Source organism: Microcaecilia unicolor, chromosome 5 (assembly GCF_901765095.1).
Source record: "Microcaecilia unicolor chromosome 5, aMicUni1.1, whole genome shotgun sequence".
NCBI lineage: Eukaryota > Metazoa > Chordata > Amphibia > Gymnophiona > Siphonopidae > Microcaecilia > Microcaecilia unicolor.
This window is the reverse complement of record NC_044035.1, coordinates 260564511-260583211: the sequence shown is the minus strand read 5'-3', so window position 1 is coordinate 260583211 and position 18701 is coordinate 260564511. Positions and strand designations below refer to the sequence as shown.

The 18701-nt window shown below is 43.1% G+C and overlaps 2 protein-coding genes across 7 annotated transcripts in view; one reads left to right on the top strand and one right to left on the bottom strand.

The window, feature by feature from the left end:
- The window catches only part of CMSS1 (cms1 ribosomal small subunit homolog), a 488636-nt gene that overhangs the window by 364709 nt on the left and 105226 nt on the right, over positions 1-18701 (top strand). The window contains exon 1 of one of the 4 annotated variants that reach the window (XM_030204066.1): positions 16828-16944. The exons of the other annotated variants lie outside the window; for them this stretch is intronic. The gene's annotated coding sequence lies outside the window, so the exon portion shown is untranslated. Of the gene's footprint in view, positions 1-16827; positions 16945-18701 lie in introns of those variants that run through there. 4 annotated transcript variants of the gene reach the window in all.
- The window catches only part of FILIP1L (filamin A interacting protein 1 like), a 347951-nt gene that overhangs the window by 317903 nt on the left and 11347 nt on the right, over positions 1-18701 (bottom strand). The gene's annotated exons all lie outside the window — the stretch shown is intronic.

The window sequence follows — 18701 nt, the reverse complement described above, 5'->3', positions numbered from 1 at the left end:
TAGATCTTTAAGTCTGGCCCCACATGCATTATGATGATGACCACTGAGCATTTAAGTAGGCACCTTCAGGACCGATTCCGTCCAATTTATATCCTTCAGTGCTGCACACAAAAATGTTTTATCAGAGACTTATAGAGAATCACTATTACTTCCTTTTTCCTATTGGCCATTCATCTCTCTAAGCAGCCAGTCTTCCTTCTGGCTTTTGCCCTTGCCTGTCTACCTGTTTGGTCAACTTAAGATCATCAGATATAATCATCCCCTCATTCTGCTCTTATTTTTTACACAAAAGAACTTCACATCATATTCTGTACCACTTCTTGGATTTTTCAGTATTACATTTTAGCGGCTGAACTCTAGACTTTTCCTCAAGCTTTGCTAGATCCCTCTGCATGTTTTCCACATCTACCTTGTTGCAGATTTTAGTATCATCTGCAAACAGGAATCCTTTCTGGCAGCAGTCCCACAATATCACTTATAAAATACTGAAGAACTGGAACAAGAAGAAATCCCTGGAGCACACTAATAGGAATGACCCTGTCCTCAGAGTGATCCTCATTTATCACTACCTTTGTCACCTTCACTCAATTAACTTGAAAACCAGTTAATCACTTTAGGGCTCATCTTAAGAGTGTTGAGTTTACTTATAAGTTGTCTATTTAGAACCATGTCAAGGGCATGGTTTTGGTAAGGCAAGTCTGTGGATGGAGTTGAGAATACATTGGCTTGCCGATAGTGGCTATTCCTTATTTTTCTGCTATTTAAATTATTTTTATTAGCTGATATATATATATATATATATATATATATATATATATATATATATATATATATATATATAAATTTTTTTTAATTGTTGAAGTTTGTCAGAAACCAAGTAACTCTCATTGTTGGCCTCTTTCCAGGCCAGAAAGGATTTGTCTGAATTGGTTCTTTAGTCGCAGGTCAGGTATAGGTCAGTTGATAGGACTATGGCTGAATAGTCTTCAATTATAGCACAGAGGGTTAGAATAGCAAATAGGTATTTCACATCTAGCCAATGTAAAAGGGAGAATGAGCCAAGTTTACAGATGGGAATCTTGGAACTGTGTCAGAACATAAATAGAATTGAATTTTAGGCATCTTATTAAGAGAGGATACATGTATTGAACAAGTAAGGGGTTAGGTTTGATCATGCTTACCTACAGGGTGGATTCAGGTTTCACAGCAGATGCAAACTTAGGACAGCTCTGTAAAAAAGAGTAGGCTTAGACTTTTTTTGGAGTTTTGTCGTAATTCCACTCCTTAAAAAAAAAAAAATCTTGTCTGATGATATTGTGATTAACCAGCCTTGAATAGCATTTTAATATTTGCATTTCTAAACAACACTGAAAGTATATCCAGGATTGTGCAGGAATTATGTTGAATTTAAAGTCCAAGTGGCTATTTGAGACACCATATAACAATCTGACCTGTCCCTTTATCACTAAGAGTGCCTGGGGCAGAAACAGGGCTTGAATTTGTGCCCCAACCTAAATGGAGGTATCCAATTATAGAATTACCCAAAAATGAGCGATAGCATTTTACATTCTTTGTAATTTCTTTCAAAACCTTACCAGGGAGGCTGAAGGGGGGCAGACTCGGGACTAATGTCAGGAAGTATTTTTTCACGGAGAGGGTGGTGGATATGTTGAATGCCCTCCCGTGGGAGGTGGTGGAGATGAAAACAGTAATGGAATTCAAACATGCATGGGATAAACACAAAGGAATCATGTTTAGAAGGAATGCTTCCGTGGAATCTTAGCGGAATTTGGGTGGCGATGCTGGTAATTGGAAACAAAACGGGAGCTGGGCAGACTTCTACGGTCTACACCCTGATCGTGACTGAATAGATAGGGATGGGCTGGAGTGTAAATTTTAAGGGGCGTCGATGTTAGCTTCAGAACTTAGTACAAGAACAGTACTAGGCAGACGTCTGTGCCCTGAGAAAGGCAAGGACAAATCAAACTCGGGTATACATATAAAGTATCACATACCATGTAAAATGAGTTTATCTTGTTGGACAGACTGGATGGGCCATACAGGTCTTTATCTGCTGTCATTTACTATGTTACAGTATTTTATCATACTAATTACCCACAATTGGGTCAAAATATGAATGGCAGACATATGTAAACAAAATTGCGCAATTGCCATTCCATTTTAAGTTGAAAGCACTGTTTATCAGTGTTTGAACCTATAGGTCTAATGTCACATTACCATCAGTCAGCACTCCTAAGTCTCGCACTTGTGATGTTAAGTCCTAGTAGTCTAAATCATAGGGTGTAGTTGAATCCCACCCCTGTCCATGTCCCTCAAACAAATAATCTATTCAAGACTAAAATGTCATAAAGTCTGGGGAGTTAGGATAAGGAAAGTATGACTTCTACTCTAGAAAAAGAAAGAAAGAAAGAAATGTTATTCTGTCTTAAAATAGTTTGCTTTGGTGCAAAGGTAGTTACAGCCCTCAGGCAGCTATTATTTTGGATTCAACTTTTTCACATTCTAGGCAGTAACCAATGGAAGAGAGACAGAGCGGTGGCATCGATAACAGACACTTCCATTGTTCTGCAATTGATTTTTAAATGCAGGGCTGGTAGAAGAAGGGTGCTGGGGGCTGAAAAGGGAGCGGACAGGTGGGAAAAAAGGTAGCAGCAGCATGGCCCCTTCCCTTCCAGCAGCCATGCTTCACAGGGTCAGCCTACAGGTAAGTGCAGCAGCTTTTGGCACCCCCTGCTGTGCTTACCATGCTAACTATTTAGCGCTGGCCTTGGTTAGGTGATCCCAGACACTTGATGTCAACCACTTTTACTGCAGAGATGCCAAGGATGAGATTTTACCACCCCAAAGAGTGAGATTTTCCAGATACTACATCCAAAGTTGGAATCTAGAAAGATTTTAAGAGTAGTATTCCTTTGTGAAGACCCTTTTCATTGTCATCAAGCAGATGCAGCCATTACAGATGGGTTGTGTCCATCAACCAGCAGAGGGAGATAGAGAGCACACTTTTTTCAGTGCCTCATACCAGCTTGCTCCTCTGCCTCTCTTCAGTATTCTCTATCTCCCCTAGCAGAGTGGCTGCAGCTTCTTCGAGCTCCATCTAAAATCTGCCTGGAGGTTGCTCCTGTGCTTTTGCCAGTTGTTAGCAGGGGTGTTGGAGGCTATAGCAGCTTCACTTTAAAGGCACATAGGTTCGCCCTTTCCCTGCCTTACCCATACCTCCGTGGATGTTGACACATTGCTTAGCTTTCCCTGTCCTTCCCCACCAACAGTGGATGCAGGCACATAGGTTCGCCCTTTCCCTGCCTTTCCCACTCACCTGAGCCTCCGGAGTTCTATTTACCTCTGCTTTCCTCACAGCGTTTATAAAAAAAAAAAAAAAAGTTGCGTCGAACTTTGGCGCTTAGACGCTGGAACAGAGGTTTTTCCTTGCCTTTTTCTGTGGGACCGGAGCTGTGATACTCGGTCCAGTGAGGTAAGAGTGTTTTCTGACTCCTCTGGGGTGGGCCCACGATCGGGGCGATTTTGGCGCGAACCGCCATTTTGAATTTTACCGCCGTTTTTGGCGATGGCTGCGGAGACAGTAAAGCGCTGTTCCAAGTGTGGCAAGCGCAGATCAGCATCGGGGCTCTGTAAATCATGCAGTACAGGCGTTAGAGCCGGCCCGAGCATGGCGAGCGACAATTCTTTGCGCTCTGAGCTGGCAGCAGGCGCTATTTTGAATTTACCACATGGCACGACCTCCGCTGTCTTGCCCTCCTTTGTAGAGGAGGAGTTTCCAGAATCTTTTGGGCAATTGCACCTGTTGGACATGCGCAGGACTCTGCTGCAGTATCTGCGAGTTACTAACTCTTTCAGGACCTCTGATCATCTGTTTGTTTTGCTATCAGGCCCTCGCAGAGGGTCTCCAGCGTCTAAAGCTACTATTGCCCGCTGGCTTAAAGAATCTATCTTTTCAGCTTATTTGCTTGCCGGCCGGCCTCCGCCTGATGCCTTTAAGGCGCATTCCACTAGAGGAATTTCCTCTTCTTGGGCTGAAACTGGAGCACTCTCTCTTCAAGAGATTTGTAGTGCAGCAACATGGGCTTCTAAGCTCTCTTTTGCCTGACATTACAGGCTGGATGTGGCTGCCAGGAGGGACACACATTTTGGAGCGCAAGTGCTGGCGCGTGGTGTGGCTTGTTCCCACCCTATGTAGGGATTTCTTTGATACATCCCATCTGTAATGGCTGCATCTGCTTGATGACAAGGAAGGGAAAATTAGGTTCTTACCGTGATAATTTTCTTTCCTTTAGTCATAGCAGATGCAGCCTTGATCCCTCCCTGTCTGATGCTATCTGCTGTAAACCTATTTCAGGTTCTGTTCGTGTTTCCAGGAGATTCCGTCCTTGGGAGAAAGTCGGAAAACAGTCTTCAGGATTCTTGTTCAATTAAAGGAGGATGACTTAATTCCCTCCAGTTTCATGTTTTGGAGGATGAGTTTATTCCCTCCGGGAGGATGTTTCATTCCCTCCATTCTGAGTTAATGCCCTTTGTTGTAGGGTCATCGTTCGCTGTGAGGAAAGCTTATGTTATTCCCATTGCAGTTTGCCATACTGCTTTGGAAGCTTCAAATACTGAAGAGAGGCAGTGGAGCAAGCTGGTATGAGGCACTGAAAAAAAGTGTGCTCTCTATCTCCCTCTGCTGGTTGATGGACACAACCCATCTGTAATGGCTGCATCTGCTATGACTAAAGGAAAGAAAATTATCACGGTAAGAACCTAATTTTCCCTTACAAAGGTTTGCTAACATTTTTAACGTGCATTAAAAATTAGTGTGTGGTAACTGTGTAGATGCCCTTAGGAATATTATGGGTGAAAACATGGTTAGTGTGTGCTAATTTTTAGCACATTAAAAGTGCTATTGCACCTTTGTAAAAGATCTCCTATGTGTGGCTTGGCGTGGACCAATTGCTTGCTTTGCTTTCAGTGTATCAAGATGGTGGCTACGGCTTCAGCCTTGTTATGTGACAGGATCAGGTGACCCTCAGGGGGAGGAATGCTGGCTTCGGCCTAACCCCTGGTAAGCCTTTTCTTGGTTGAGAGGTGCCCAGCTCTCCCACCGGTTGCCTTCTCAGGTGCCGTGGAGGACTTGCAGCTCATCTGCATATCCTCGGAGCCTTCGCCGGAGTGACTCCCAGGTCCGTTCCGATCCACTCGGGGCCTCTGCTCAAGGTGCACAGTGCTCCTACCAGGTGCTGTGGAGGACTTGCAGCGTTCTGCATATCCTCACAGCTGCATCCGGGGTGACTCCCAAATCCACCCCGACCTTCCCAGGGCCTTCGCCACAGTTACCCAGGGCTTTCGCTCCACCTACCCAGAGCTACCAGGTACTTCTTAGCCAGGATCAGGTGACCCTCAGGGGGAGGAATGCAGGCTTCGGCCTAACCCCTGGTAAGCCTTTTCTTGGTTGAGAGGTGCCCAGCTCTCCCACCGGTTGCCTTCTCAGGTGCCATGGAGGACTTGCAGCTCATCTGCATATCCTCGGAGCCTTCGCCGGAGTGACTCCCAGGTCCGTTCCAATCCACTCGGGGCCTCTGCTCAAGGTGCCGCGCGCCATTAGGCGCGCGAAAGCTTTCCTTCTAATAAGTTCTGGGAGAAGAGGATATTTCTCTGGTAAGTGAACAAATTTGCTTGTGCTTTCGGAACTTGAAGATTGGGGTTTAAAGGAGGAACTGTAAGTTAGTGATAGGCTGATATCCTTAATACTTTAGCAAGTTTTAAATTACGGAAAAACTCAAAAAAACACTAAGATGGAGTCAGCAGTCCAGCAGCGAGAGGGGTGCTATCCAGTCTTTTGCATTGAGTGTCACATGTATGATTATCTCCCAATTGGTGAGGTGTCATATGTGTGTGCCCGATGCAAAGAGCTCCTAGCTCTCAGAGAACGTGTCCGTTCTCTTGAGGCTAGAGTAGCAGACTTGATGGAGCTGAGGGAGACAGAGAGGTACATAGAGGAGACCTACAGGGATGTTGTAGAGAAGTCCCACCTCCAGTCAGGTAGCCCCTGTGCTACCTTGGAGGAGGGAGGTCTCCTAGAAGGAGAGCATCACCCTGGTGAAGTAGGAAGTACTCCTGTAGCCAGGACCTGCCCACCAGGGGATGTATCATCCTTTCGCACCGAGGATATATCTCCAAATGTTGCCCGGGAGGGAAAGGTTAGGACAGCTGTTGTACTTGGTGATTCGATCATTAGGCATATAGATAGCTGGGTGGCTGGTGGACGTGAGGATCGCCTGGTGACTTGCCTGCCTGGTGCGAAGGTGGCGGACCTCACGCGTCACCTAGATAGGATTTTATATAGTGCTGGGGAGGAGACGGCTGTCTTGGTACATGTGGGTACTAATGACATAGGAAAATGTGGGAGAGAGGTTCTGGAAGCAAAATTTAGGCTCTTAGGTAGAAAGCTGAAATCCAGATCCTCCAGGGTAGCATTTTCTGAAATGCTACCTGTGCCACGCGCAGGGCCCAAGAGACAGGCAGAGCTCCAGAGTCTCAATGCGTGGATGAGACGATGGTGCAGGGAGGAGGGCTTTAGATTTGTTAGGAACTGGGCAACATTCTGGGGAAGGGGGAGCCTATTCCGAAAGGATTGGCTCCATCTTAACCAGAGTGGGACCAGGCTGCTGGCATCGGCGTTTAAGAAGGAGATAGAGCAGCTTTTAAACTAGAAATGGGGGGAAGGCCGACAGTCGCTCAAAAGAGCATGGTTCGGGATAAGGTATCTTTCAAAGATATCACCATAACAGGGAAGATAGAGTATCCTGATAGTGAGGTTGCAAAAGAGATTGTAGTAGATCGGGTATCTTTAAATAACAATAAAAATCAGACAAAAGATTGCCAATTAATACTGTCAAGTACTAAGCATGATGTACTTAGGAACAACAAACATAGTTTGAAATGTCTATATGCGAATGCCAGGAGCCTAAGAAATAAGATGGGGGAGTTGGAATATATTGCACTAAATGAAAAATTAGATATAATAGGCATCTCTGAGACCTGGTGGAAGGAGGATAACCAGTGGGACACTGTCATACCGGGGTACAAATTATATCGTAGTGATAGGGTGAATCGGATTGGTGGAGGGGTAGCATTGTATATTAACGAGAGCCTTGAATCAAATAGATTGAAAATTCTGCAGGAAACAAAACACTCCTTGGAATCACTGTGGATTGAAATTCCATGTGCAAAGGGGAAAAGGATAGTGATAGGAGTGTACTACCGTCCGCCTGGCCAGGACGAACAGACGGATGCGGAAATGTTAAAGGAAATCAGGGACGCAAACAAACTGGGCAACACAATAATAATGGGGGATTTCAATTACCCGCATATAGACTGGGTTAATGTAACATCTGTACACGCAAGGGACATAAGATTTCTTGATGAAATCAAGGACAGCTTCATGGAACAGCTAGTTCAGGAGCCGACAAGAGAAGGAAAAATACTAGACTTAGTCCTTAGTGGTGCTCATGATCTAGTGCAGGGGGTAACGATACGAGGGCCGCTTGATAACAGTGATCATAATATGATCGGTTTTGATATTGGCATTGAAGGAAGTGAAACTAGGAAATCAAGTACGCTAGCGTTTAACTATAGAAAAGGTGATTACGACAAAATGAGAAAAATGGTGAAAAAAAGACTGAAAGGAGCAGCTCGCAGAGTAAAAAACTTGCATCAGGCGTGGATGCTGTTTAAAAACACCATCCTGGAGGTTCAGGACAAATATATTCCACGTATTAGAAAAAATTGAAAAAAGACTAAACGTCAGCCGGCGTGGCTAAACAGTAAGATAAAGGAAATCATTAGAGCCAAAAAACAATCCTTCAGAAAGTGGAGAAGAGAACCAACTGAAAGTAACAGGATAGATCATAAGGAATGCCAAGCCAAATGCAAAGCGGAGATAAGGAGGGCAAAAAAGGACTTTGAGAAGAAATTAGCGTTGGAAGCAAAAATACATAGTAAAATTTTTTTAGATACATTAAAAGCAGGAAACCGGCCAAAGAGTCGGTTGGGCCGCTGGACGAAAATGGTGTTAAAGGGGCGATCAAGGAGGACAAAGCCGTAGCGGAGAAATTAAATGAATTCTTTGCTTCGGTCTTCACCGAGGAGGATTTGGGCGGGACACCGGTGCCGGAAAGAATATTTGAAGCGGGGGAGTCGGAGAAACTAAACAAATTCTCTGTAACCTTGGAGGATGTAATGGGTCAGTTCAGCAAGCTGAAGAGTAGTAAATCACCGGGACCTGATGGTATTCATCCCAGAGTATTAATAGAACTAAAAAATGAACTTGCGGAGCTACTGTTAGAAATATGCAATCTGTCCCTAAAATCGAGTGTAGTACCGGAAGACTGGAGGGTAGCCAATGTTACTCCGATTTTTAAGAAGGGTTCCAGAGGAGATCCGGGAAATTATAGACCGGTGAGTCTGACGTCGGTGCCGGGCAAGATGGTGGAGGCTATTATTAAGAATAAAATTGCAGAGCATATACAAAAACATGGACTGATGAGACAAAGTCAGCACGGATTTAGTGAAGGGAAGTCTTGCCTCACCAATCTAATGCATTTTTTTGAGGGGGTAAGCAAACATGTGGACAATGGGGAGCCGGTTGATATTGTATATCTAGATTTTCAGAAGGCGTTTGACAAAGTGCCGCACGAAAGACTCCTGAAGAAATTGCAGAGCCATGGAATCGGAGGTAGGGTATTATTATGGATTAAGAACTGGTTGAAAGATAGGAAGCAGAGAGTAGGATTGCGTGGCCAGTATTCTCAGTGGAGGAGGGTAGTTAGTGGGGTCCCGCAGGGGTCTGTGCTGGGTCCGTTGCTTTTTAATGTATTTATAAATGACCTAGAGATGGGAATAACTAGTGAGGCAATTAAATTCGCCGATGACACAAAATTATTCAGGGTCGTCAAGTCGCAGGAGGAATGTGAACGATTACAGGAGGACCTTGCGAGACTGGGAGAATGGGCGTGCAAGTGGCAGATGAAGTTCAATGTTGACAAGTGCAAAGTGATGCATGTGGGTAAGAGGAACCCGAATTATAGCTACGTCTTGCAAGGTTCCGCGTTAGGAGTTACGGATCAAGAAAGGGATCTGGGTGTCGTCGTCGATGATACGCTGAAACCTTCTGCTCAGTGTGCTGCTGCGGCTAGGAAAGCGAATAGAATGTTGGGTGTTATTAGGAAGGGTATGGAGTCCAGGTGTGCGGATGTTATAATGCCGTTGTATCGCTCCATGGTGTGACCGCACCTGGAGTATTGTGTTCAGTACTGGTCTCCGTATCTCAAAAAAGATATAGTAGAATTGGAAAAGGTACAGCGAAGGGCGACGAAAATGATAGTGGGGATGGGACGACTTTCCTATGAAGAGAGGCTGAGAAGGCTAGGGCTTTTCAGCTTGGAGAAGAGACGGCTGAGGGGAGATATGATAGAAGTGTATAAAATAATGAGTGGAATGGATCGGGTGGATGTGAAGCGACTGTTCACGCTATCCAAAAATACTAGGACTAGAGGGCATGAGTTGAAGCTACAGTGTGGTAAATTTAAAACGAATCGGAGAAACTTTTTCTTCACCCAACGTGTAATTAGACTCTGGAATTCGTTGCCGGAGAACGTGGTACGGGCGGTTAGCTTGACGGAGTTTAAAAAGGGGTTAGATAGATTCCTAAAGGACAAGTCCATAGACCGCTATTAAATGGACTTGGAAAAATTCCGCATTTTTAGGTATAACTTGTCTGGAATGTTTTTACGTTTGGGGAGCGTGCCAGGTGCCCTTGACCTGGATTGGCCACTGTCGGTGACAGGATGCTGGGCTAGATGGACCTTTGGTCTTTCCCAGTATGGCACTACTTATGTACTTATGTCAATGAAACCTCCTTGATCGGCATTAACCAGGCCATTTTGCAAGGGTGGAGTTGTGGAGGAGCCAGCAGCTATGTGGGTACCGGTGCCTGCAGAGTTAAGCAGCCAAATAGCACCGCATAAATAGCAACTCCTACTTTGATTGCTTAGCTATGTGGGTGCTGGCACCGTATATCGGTTGACACCTGCATAACTTCTGGGTAGTGACTGAAGTTATGGATGCACTCCCCTCCCTTCTGCCCCTCTAAACACATGCTCTGAGTCCCTTCTCGACACTTCCCAAAGACAACCCCCCGTCTTGAACCTCCACTCATCTGTCTACCCACCTTTAGGTCCCTCACAGAGCCTACCTTACATCCCTGGTGGTCCAGCGGGGTAGGTCAGACAGGAGCGATCCCCATTTACTCCTGTCCCTAGTTGATCCATCAGGTAAATGGCTGCCCCAAGTTCTAGCAGTTGTTTTGCAGTACTACCACTAGAGGTCAGCCTTCCCCCATGTTTATCCTTTTCTTTACTGTTTCTCCATATTTTTGTTATTGTAATCTGTAATCCTCATGTAGAATTATTGTAAATCACCTAGGTAGTTAGACTGATAATAAGGGTATATCAGACTTTAGTAAACTCGAACTTGACCATGGCATGTTCATTAATGGTTTTATAGACCTCTATCATATCTTCCCTCAGCCATCTCTTTTCCAAACCTCTTTTACCTTTTCTCACAGTGGAGTCATTCAATCCATTTTATCATTTTGGTTGCCCTTCTCTGTAATACTTATAATTCTGCAATTTTTTTTTGTAGATGCAAACAGAATTGCACACAATACTCAAGGTGCAGTCACATCATTCACTAATACAGCGGCTTTATAATTTTCTCTATTTTGCACTCCATTCCTTTCCTAATAATTCCTAACATGCATTTGCTTATAGGTCACTGCCACACACTAAGTGGAAAATTTCAACCCATTGTCCATGAAGATGCCTGTATCTGTTTCCTGGGTGGTGACTCCTAAAGTGGAGCCTAGCATCATGCAGCTATATTTTGAGTTTCTTGTCTATATTCATCAGCTTATACTTGTCCACATTAAGTTTCATCTGCCATTTGGATGCCCAGTCTCTCAGTCTTGCAAAATACTCAAGCAATTTCTCACGATTTGCTTGTGATGTCACAAGTTTGAGTAATTTTGTGTCATCTGCAGATTTGTCTACCTCATTTGTTGTTCCCATTTCCAAATTATTTATAAATTTGTTAAAAAAGCACTGACCCCAGTACCAATCCCAGTGGCATTCCACTATTCATCTTCCCTCACTTAGGCCTATTCTCAATTTTCCATCTTTTAACTAGTTCCCAGTCTGCAATAAGATATTGCCTTTAATTCCATCACTTTTTAATTTCCTCAGAAGTCTTTCATGAAGGACTTTGTGACATGCGTTCTGAAAATCCAGATACATTATATAAGTTGGCTTACTATTTGCCACATATTTATTCACAGATTTGTGAGGGAAGACTTCCCTTTGAATAAATCCATATTGACTTTGTCTTATTAAATCATGACTATTTATATGCTCAAGCATTTTTTTATAATAGTTTATATCATTTTACCAGCACTGATATCAGTTGTTGTTTTGTGGGTTGCCTCTGGAACCTTTGAAAAATTGGTGTTATTTTTGCCATCTTTCAATCTTCAGGTAGCATAGCTGATTTTAACAGTAGGTTACAAATTACTAATAGGAGGTCTGAAATTTCATGAGTGAGTTTGATTTATGATTTTTTTAAAATTTACTATATCAGTCTACATGGATTACAGTACAGTGCTTTATAAAGCAGTAAATCAACCCAATGAGTTAGAAAAGAACTCCAGTAACTAGATAGGAAAGATCTGACAATCGTTCAAGAAACCATAAATTCAAGCATCCAGAATTACTATTAAATAAAATGTAATAAAATAAACCAGATTACAGGTAAGACTATAAAGAGCACGCAATTTCTATATCACAGTAGTTTGCAGCACAAAAGCAACAAAATCTTCAATAAAGACTTAAAATCTATTTAGGGAACATACTTGGGAGTGTATTCCACAGTATAAGCATCAAATATAAGGCATTTGCCTACATAACTCCCAAGCAAAACCTATGATAACTCAGGAACTACCAATCTGTGGTCTGACATAGATCTTAGCTCCCATCCAGGAGCATTAAGATATTACCAACTCAACAAGATACCCTGGTGCCTTTTCATGGTACACTTTATGGGTCCAAAACCAATAGCTAACCAATGATAATGAACAAATAGAGGTGTCAAATGGGTCAGTACAAAGAGCATGCCCCAACAAAAGTATAGCAGTGTTCTGCAGAGTTTGTAGATGCTTCATACTAGTTTTTGTAATTCTTGCATATACCACATTCCCATAATGCAAGTGAGCCATCAAGAATGTATGAAGCACCGTCTCATTAAAAAAAATATCTCAAAGCTTATAGCTGTCTGAATACAAAAAAAAAAGCACCACTGAAATCTGAGCTGAGAAAGTAAGTCGATAGTCAATAAGGGTACCTAGATACTTAAATGTATCCTTTATCACCACTGGTGTACCGAACAGCACTGGAAATAAAGATGGATAATCTACATGTCCAGTAAACCAGCAGAAACTTCAACACCAGCCTTTGAGCTGTAAGCCAATCAGAATCAGTCGACATACAGTTTTGCAAAGGCCCTAGATATAATGTAAGGGCAGAAAGCTTAGCTATCAATGGAACAGTACTTGCCTGGTTCAGATCCTATCTATCAGACAGGCAACAATCCATAATAATTGGCAGCAACTCATCACCACCATGAACACTGACCTGCGGGGTACCATAGGATCAATACTGCCACCTATTCTGTTCAATATCTACCTCAAGCCACTAGCTGAGCTGATTCGGTCAATGGACACTCAGTTCTACATCTATGCGGATTATGTGCAGCTACTCGTACCCATTGACCCTGACTTACCTACAGCCTTGAATAAACTGATCACTTGTCTAACATCAATTCAAGAATGGGCTAAACACAACAAATGTTGCCTGAACCCAAGTAAAACCGAGCTTCTCTGGGTCCCTAACACAAGTGGATACATACCTGACATCAAAATCCCTTTGGGGAAGTATGAACTCTCCTTCAAATCACAAGTCAGGAACCTTGGAATACAGTTAGATTCAACACTTACTCTGATTCCCCAAATCCAACAACCTTCAAGAGCTGCTTCTAGTATTTGCGATAGCTACTCTGCCTCTCTCCTTACATCGAGAAGGTAAATCTTATCCCAGTTGTGCATGCCATGGTAACATCAAGACTGGATTACTGCAATGCACTATACAATGGTCTGACTACAAAGGGCCTGCACCAGCTCCAGTTGATTCAGAATGCAGCAGCAAGACTCATAGAAGGTTGCAAGCGACGTGACCACATCACATCATTTTTTGCAAAAACTTCATTGGCTACCAGTACAATGCAGGGCTACATTTAAAACTCTATGTCTGATCTTCAAGGCCCTGAAAGGAAATGGCCCCGAGTATCTGAAGAATAGGATGATCCTCCACACACTGCCAAGGACACTAAGGTTCTCCCAAGGACTTTCACTAACTACACCGTCTCCAAAAGACATTACACGATGTGATACCCATAAGCGAGCCTTCTCCGGAGTAGCCCCCACACTCTGGAATGCTTTGCCTGAAAGGCTCCGCTTAACACAAGACTACCTCTACTTCAGGAAGCAGGTGAAAGCTTGGCTCTTCAACCAAGCCTTTAACGGAAGAAGCAATTAACTTGTTAGTCTCACTCACACACACAAGGATTGACTCAGACTGCACATACTGCAGCAGGACATGTTTATCCACTCCTACCCTAGCTGAGATAATATTTAACCATCTCTCTGACCTCTCGTGCAACTTTCTTCAAATCAATCACCTTACTTTCTAATTCTTCCTACTTTCTTACTCATCATGTTACAACTTTGCCTTACCCTTCACTACCAATTATAATGTTCTAGTACATATTATGTTGTCATTGCAAGTAGTATACCATGCCATACTTTGTATTGTTCGAATATTTTTACTGCTCTAATTGCCTTCCTGCTCATGTTTGATCTATTCTTACTGTACACCGCCTTGAGTGAATTCCTTCAAAAAGGCGGTAAATAAATACTAACAAAATATCATCAGCATAAGCATACACACAACTCCCATACTCTTGAATCATAAACAGCAAACGACTGAAAAAATATTAAACAGAATAGGTGACAAGGCTGAACCCTGAGGGACCCGACCTTCATTTTTTTTTGATCGGTTTCTCTCCATGAAACCATAAACGATCAATCCATTAAAAAGAATGTAAACCATTTCAAGACTATATCTTCCATTTCCACTGATCTCAAACAAGTTAACATAGATTATGGTCCACCAAATCAAGTGGGGATGCAAGATCCAAAGGCACTACCAAAACCAGGTTACCACTATCTAAAGCAACACGCATCTCACCTAAAAGTGCTGTAAGAGTTCTTACTGTGCTATATTCTTATCAGAACTTTGATTGCCTAACATGTAATACATTAGGGGGTGAATTCTATATATGACACCAAAAAAAGCACTATTCTATAAGCTGCGCTTAAAGTTAGGCGCAGTTCGTAGAATAGTGCTTACACCTGGTACTCATGCTTAACTTTAAGTGCAGTCATTTGCACCAACTGAAATGTGGTTCAAATGTATTCACCTAAATTGGGCACATATCCCGCATATTCTATAACAAACACATGTAAATGCTAGGAATGGCCAGGTGCCTAAATTTACATGTGTAAATTACATTGCTTGTTAAAAAGCCAATTATTAGCACAAATGATCTCATTCAATTAAATTGCGCATACAATTTTCGGCAGCTTTTATAGAATTAAGGGGTAGATGCCAGCACAAAGTCACACAATTGTCTTACCACCACCTTTTCAACCAATTTTCACAGGAAAGATAAATTAGAAATGGAACGAACATTTGCAGGGCTTAAAGCATCCTCAGAAGCATTCTTAAGTGCTAGGTGAATGGTCACACTTTTCCAACCAAGTGGAGCCAATCCAGATGAGATTCTCTAATTTACCATCAATAACAGGCTTGGTAAGAGACCTTGAGCCACTAATTTTATCCATCCTGAAGGCAAGGGGTCCATTGGATACCAAGTGACATTCATTGCTGAAAAAAAGTTTTGTATGTTACAGCAGTGTAGTTAAAGTAATAGACTGCCAGCTAAAGAGAACATTAATCATGGGAAGAGTCATTCTGTACTCCTGGGTTGTATACCATCCAGTCTAGACAATTTTCTTAGCTTCCCTAATTTTGCATCACCTTTGTGTTCTTCTGGCCCTAATTTCTATTCTTTTTCCTTTTCACACATGGAATGACCCCTCCCCCCCCCCCCCCCCCAGTTTGTGGAGAACAGTTATTTACCAGATTTCTTAAGAATAAGACCCATTTCTTCACTCTCATAGTCAGCATTTGTTTATGGGACTGCTGAGTAACCAGATGCTCTGATAGCCCAGTTAGCAATTGTTTATATGTGCTCTTATCTGCTTATTTTATCTCTTTCCTGTTTTAACTATAAAGTTTTTTTTTCTTTGCTATAAATTTTTAGACAGTACACTGCTTAGTATATGTGGTATAGAAAGTTTTAATAAACAATTTCTATCCACCAGGCTTAGCAGGTGACATGGATAATTTGGATAATCTGTCAACTCTCTCAACTGTTTACTTAAATGATTTAATTTCAACCTCTTTATCAGGTTCACTTGTCTCTTAGATTGTAAGCTCCTTGAGCAGGGACCGTCCCTCTATGTTAAATTGTACAGCGCTGCGTAACCCTAGTAGCGCTTTAGAAATGTTAAGTAGTAGTAGGATGCCCTAAGGTCCCTGTTTCCTTAATATCTTTCAAAAATGCATCATACTGAGCCTGTACTCCTGAGTGACTGTCAGCTTTTCCCTGTGTCTCATTCCTAAGGTACAGTTACAGCACCTTCTACTCTGCAGTGAGCAGACCCTGCACAAGGGCTCAGGCCGATGCTCAAAAGTCCCCATTAAAAACTGTGTCCATTTAGATCCACGGTAGATGTTACTGATTTTGAAATAGTGAGCGATGCTCAAAGAAAATTGCATGCAAATGAGATTCATATAAATTTAGCAAGCAGCTCAGTAGGGAAAGTGCCTAGCACATATGCAGAACAGTCTTTCTGTAAGTGTCCATGTTCTGTGCATACCCAGGAATTCCACTGCTGTACTCTCTTCTTTCCCCTGCAGAGTTCTTATTCTGGCTCCACCTTCCTCCTGCAACTTACTTGCCTTCTCTCAGGCTGCCCCCCCCCCCCCGATAATTTTCACTTGGGAATCTCCTCCTTGCAGAAAGCCCCCCTCCCAGCTGACATCATAGGGGCTTCCCCTAACCAATTGGCTGTCTGCTTGTTTCTCTGCCCCCCCTCCCAGCTGACATCATAGGACCTTTCCCCCAGCCGATTGACTGTCTGCCCCTATGATGACAGCAGGGAGGGGGCAGAGAAACAAGGAGACAGCCAGTTGGCTGGGGGAAAGCCCCTATGATGTCAGTTCAGGGGGGCTTTCAGCAAGGAGGAGATTCCCAAGCGAAATCACTGAGGGAAGGCAAGCAAGCTGCAGGAGGAAGGTACAGCCAGGATCAGAGCAATTTGCTATTGAAAAAAAATCTCCTCCTTGCTGAAATCCCCCCCCCCCTGCTTTTTTCTCTGCCCTTATAAACTGTTCTCTGCTCTTGCATAAGTTTTGCAATTGAAAAATGTAAGCAGAGTGCTTCTCCCAGAAGTCACCCTCACACAACAGCTCCATTTTAATATTAATCAGCTCACTGTAATATATTTGCATAGGATTATCGTTGCCTGATACCGTGATCCGTAAGGTGGACACAGAACCCCTTTGTGCATTACTCATTAAATAATATGCACACTAAACTGGACAGAATGAGTCAAAATCGGATGTTCCTAGCTCGGTAAGTTTTGTGCATCATTTTTATTAAACGCTGAGCGCTACAGGTAGAATTAGGCTCCAACATTCAATGCTGGACCACCAGCATTGAATAGTCAAGGCTCATCGGACTGCTGCTTTGGGCTGATTTGCAGGTCCGGGCTGATATTGAGTTGGGACCCGCACAAGATATTTTTGTGGGTCCTGGCTGAATATTAGCTGGAATGTGCATAAGGGGCTGCACTATGTCCTTTCCTCCCCCTCCCTCTGAAGAGCAAGGCTCCCCCATATTCCCTCCCCACATCGAACAAACAAGACCACCCTGGTAGCCCTCCATGCCTCCCTCCCCCATTAGGCTCCCTTTGGCCTACTGTTGCAGTCATTGGTTGTGAAGTGGTCTTCGGGGCAGAAGTGATTGCCACTCGTTCTATTGTCAAAATGACTGCCGTGACCTTTAGCAGCAGTCTCACAGCAGTACAGTAGTACCACAAGACTGCCACTAGAGGTCGTGGCAGTCATTTTGATGATAGAGCCTTCCTACGCAGGGACTGGAACAGTAGGCCTTTGGGGATCTACCAGAGATGAGGAGGTGGGTGGCTGGCTTACCAGGGGGACCTTGTTCGTAGGATGGAGAGAAAGAGGGGGTCTTTCTCTTTGGGAAGAGGGAGGGAAGACAGGGTCTTATTCTTCAGGGGGAGGGAGGGGAGAGCACAGGCAGCTTCAAGCCGATACCCAGAAGTTATATGGGGGTCTTTTTCTTCAGGGGGGAGGGAAAGGAGAGCACAAGCAGCTTTGGGCTGATACCCTGAAGTTATACGGGTGATGGCCGATATTCAGTGCTGGCACATACATAACTAACAAGGCAAAGTTAGGACTGCTATTTATGTGATCCTATGTGCCTGGTTAGCTATGTGGGCACATTGGCACTGAATATTGCCAACATCTACATAACTCCCGGCTCTTCTCCAACTCTGCCCCTGCCCCCCCCCCCCCCCCCCCCCCAGTCTCTGCCCAGACTGCTCATCTGCGTTGCCCAGGAATATTCAGTGGCGCTGCCTGGTTACGTGTTGCTAAATATCTACGGATAACCTGCAGAGTACAATTTAAGTAGGCAGAAGCCTGTCCTGTCCACTTAAATCATTTCAAATGTTGATCCCTATATTTTACTAGGCTTCCCACATTACACCCAGAACATTACTCTTTGAAATCTTTGTATGCTGTGAATATAATATGTAAATAGCAGCTTTTCTAAAATCACTACTCACATGTATGGTCACTTGCAAGTGTAAATTTGCTTTTTACATGTGTAAATGTGGCCTATCTCTTCTAACACTGATCTCCCAAAGATACAGTTTTTTCACTACTAAATAATTATTTGTTTTGTATAATGTTTACTATATGCATTTGATGGGTTTCCTTTTTTTTTTGTTAATTGTCTTTATTGCAAAACAAGTGAGGCACACAAGAAGAAATAGAAACCGTGCTTCTAATGGTGTTCAGATTATTACGTATAGAATCACTGTACATAATGAAGTCATACAGTAGATGAAGTTTGTCCACATCTGACTGATTATGGGAGGAATCCAGAAATGACATTGCTTTAGAGACAGCAATGTTCTATCCTTTCCTGATGAATGTTTCATACATAAAAATAAAAAAAAACTTATGTCAGTTCTTTGCTTTAATACTACAAAGTTTGCTCTACTCAAATTTCATCAGGATTAATTTGGCTCATTTTATTCTTTAGAGATCAAAAGTACTGCATTCTTCCAAATCTGAACA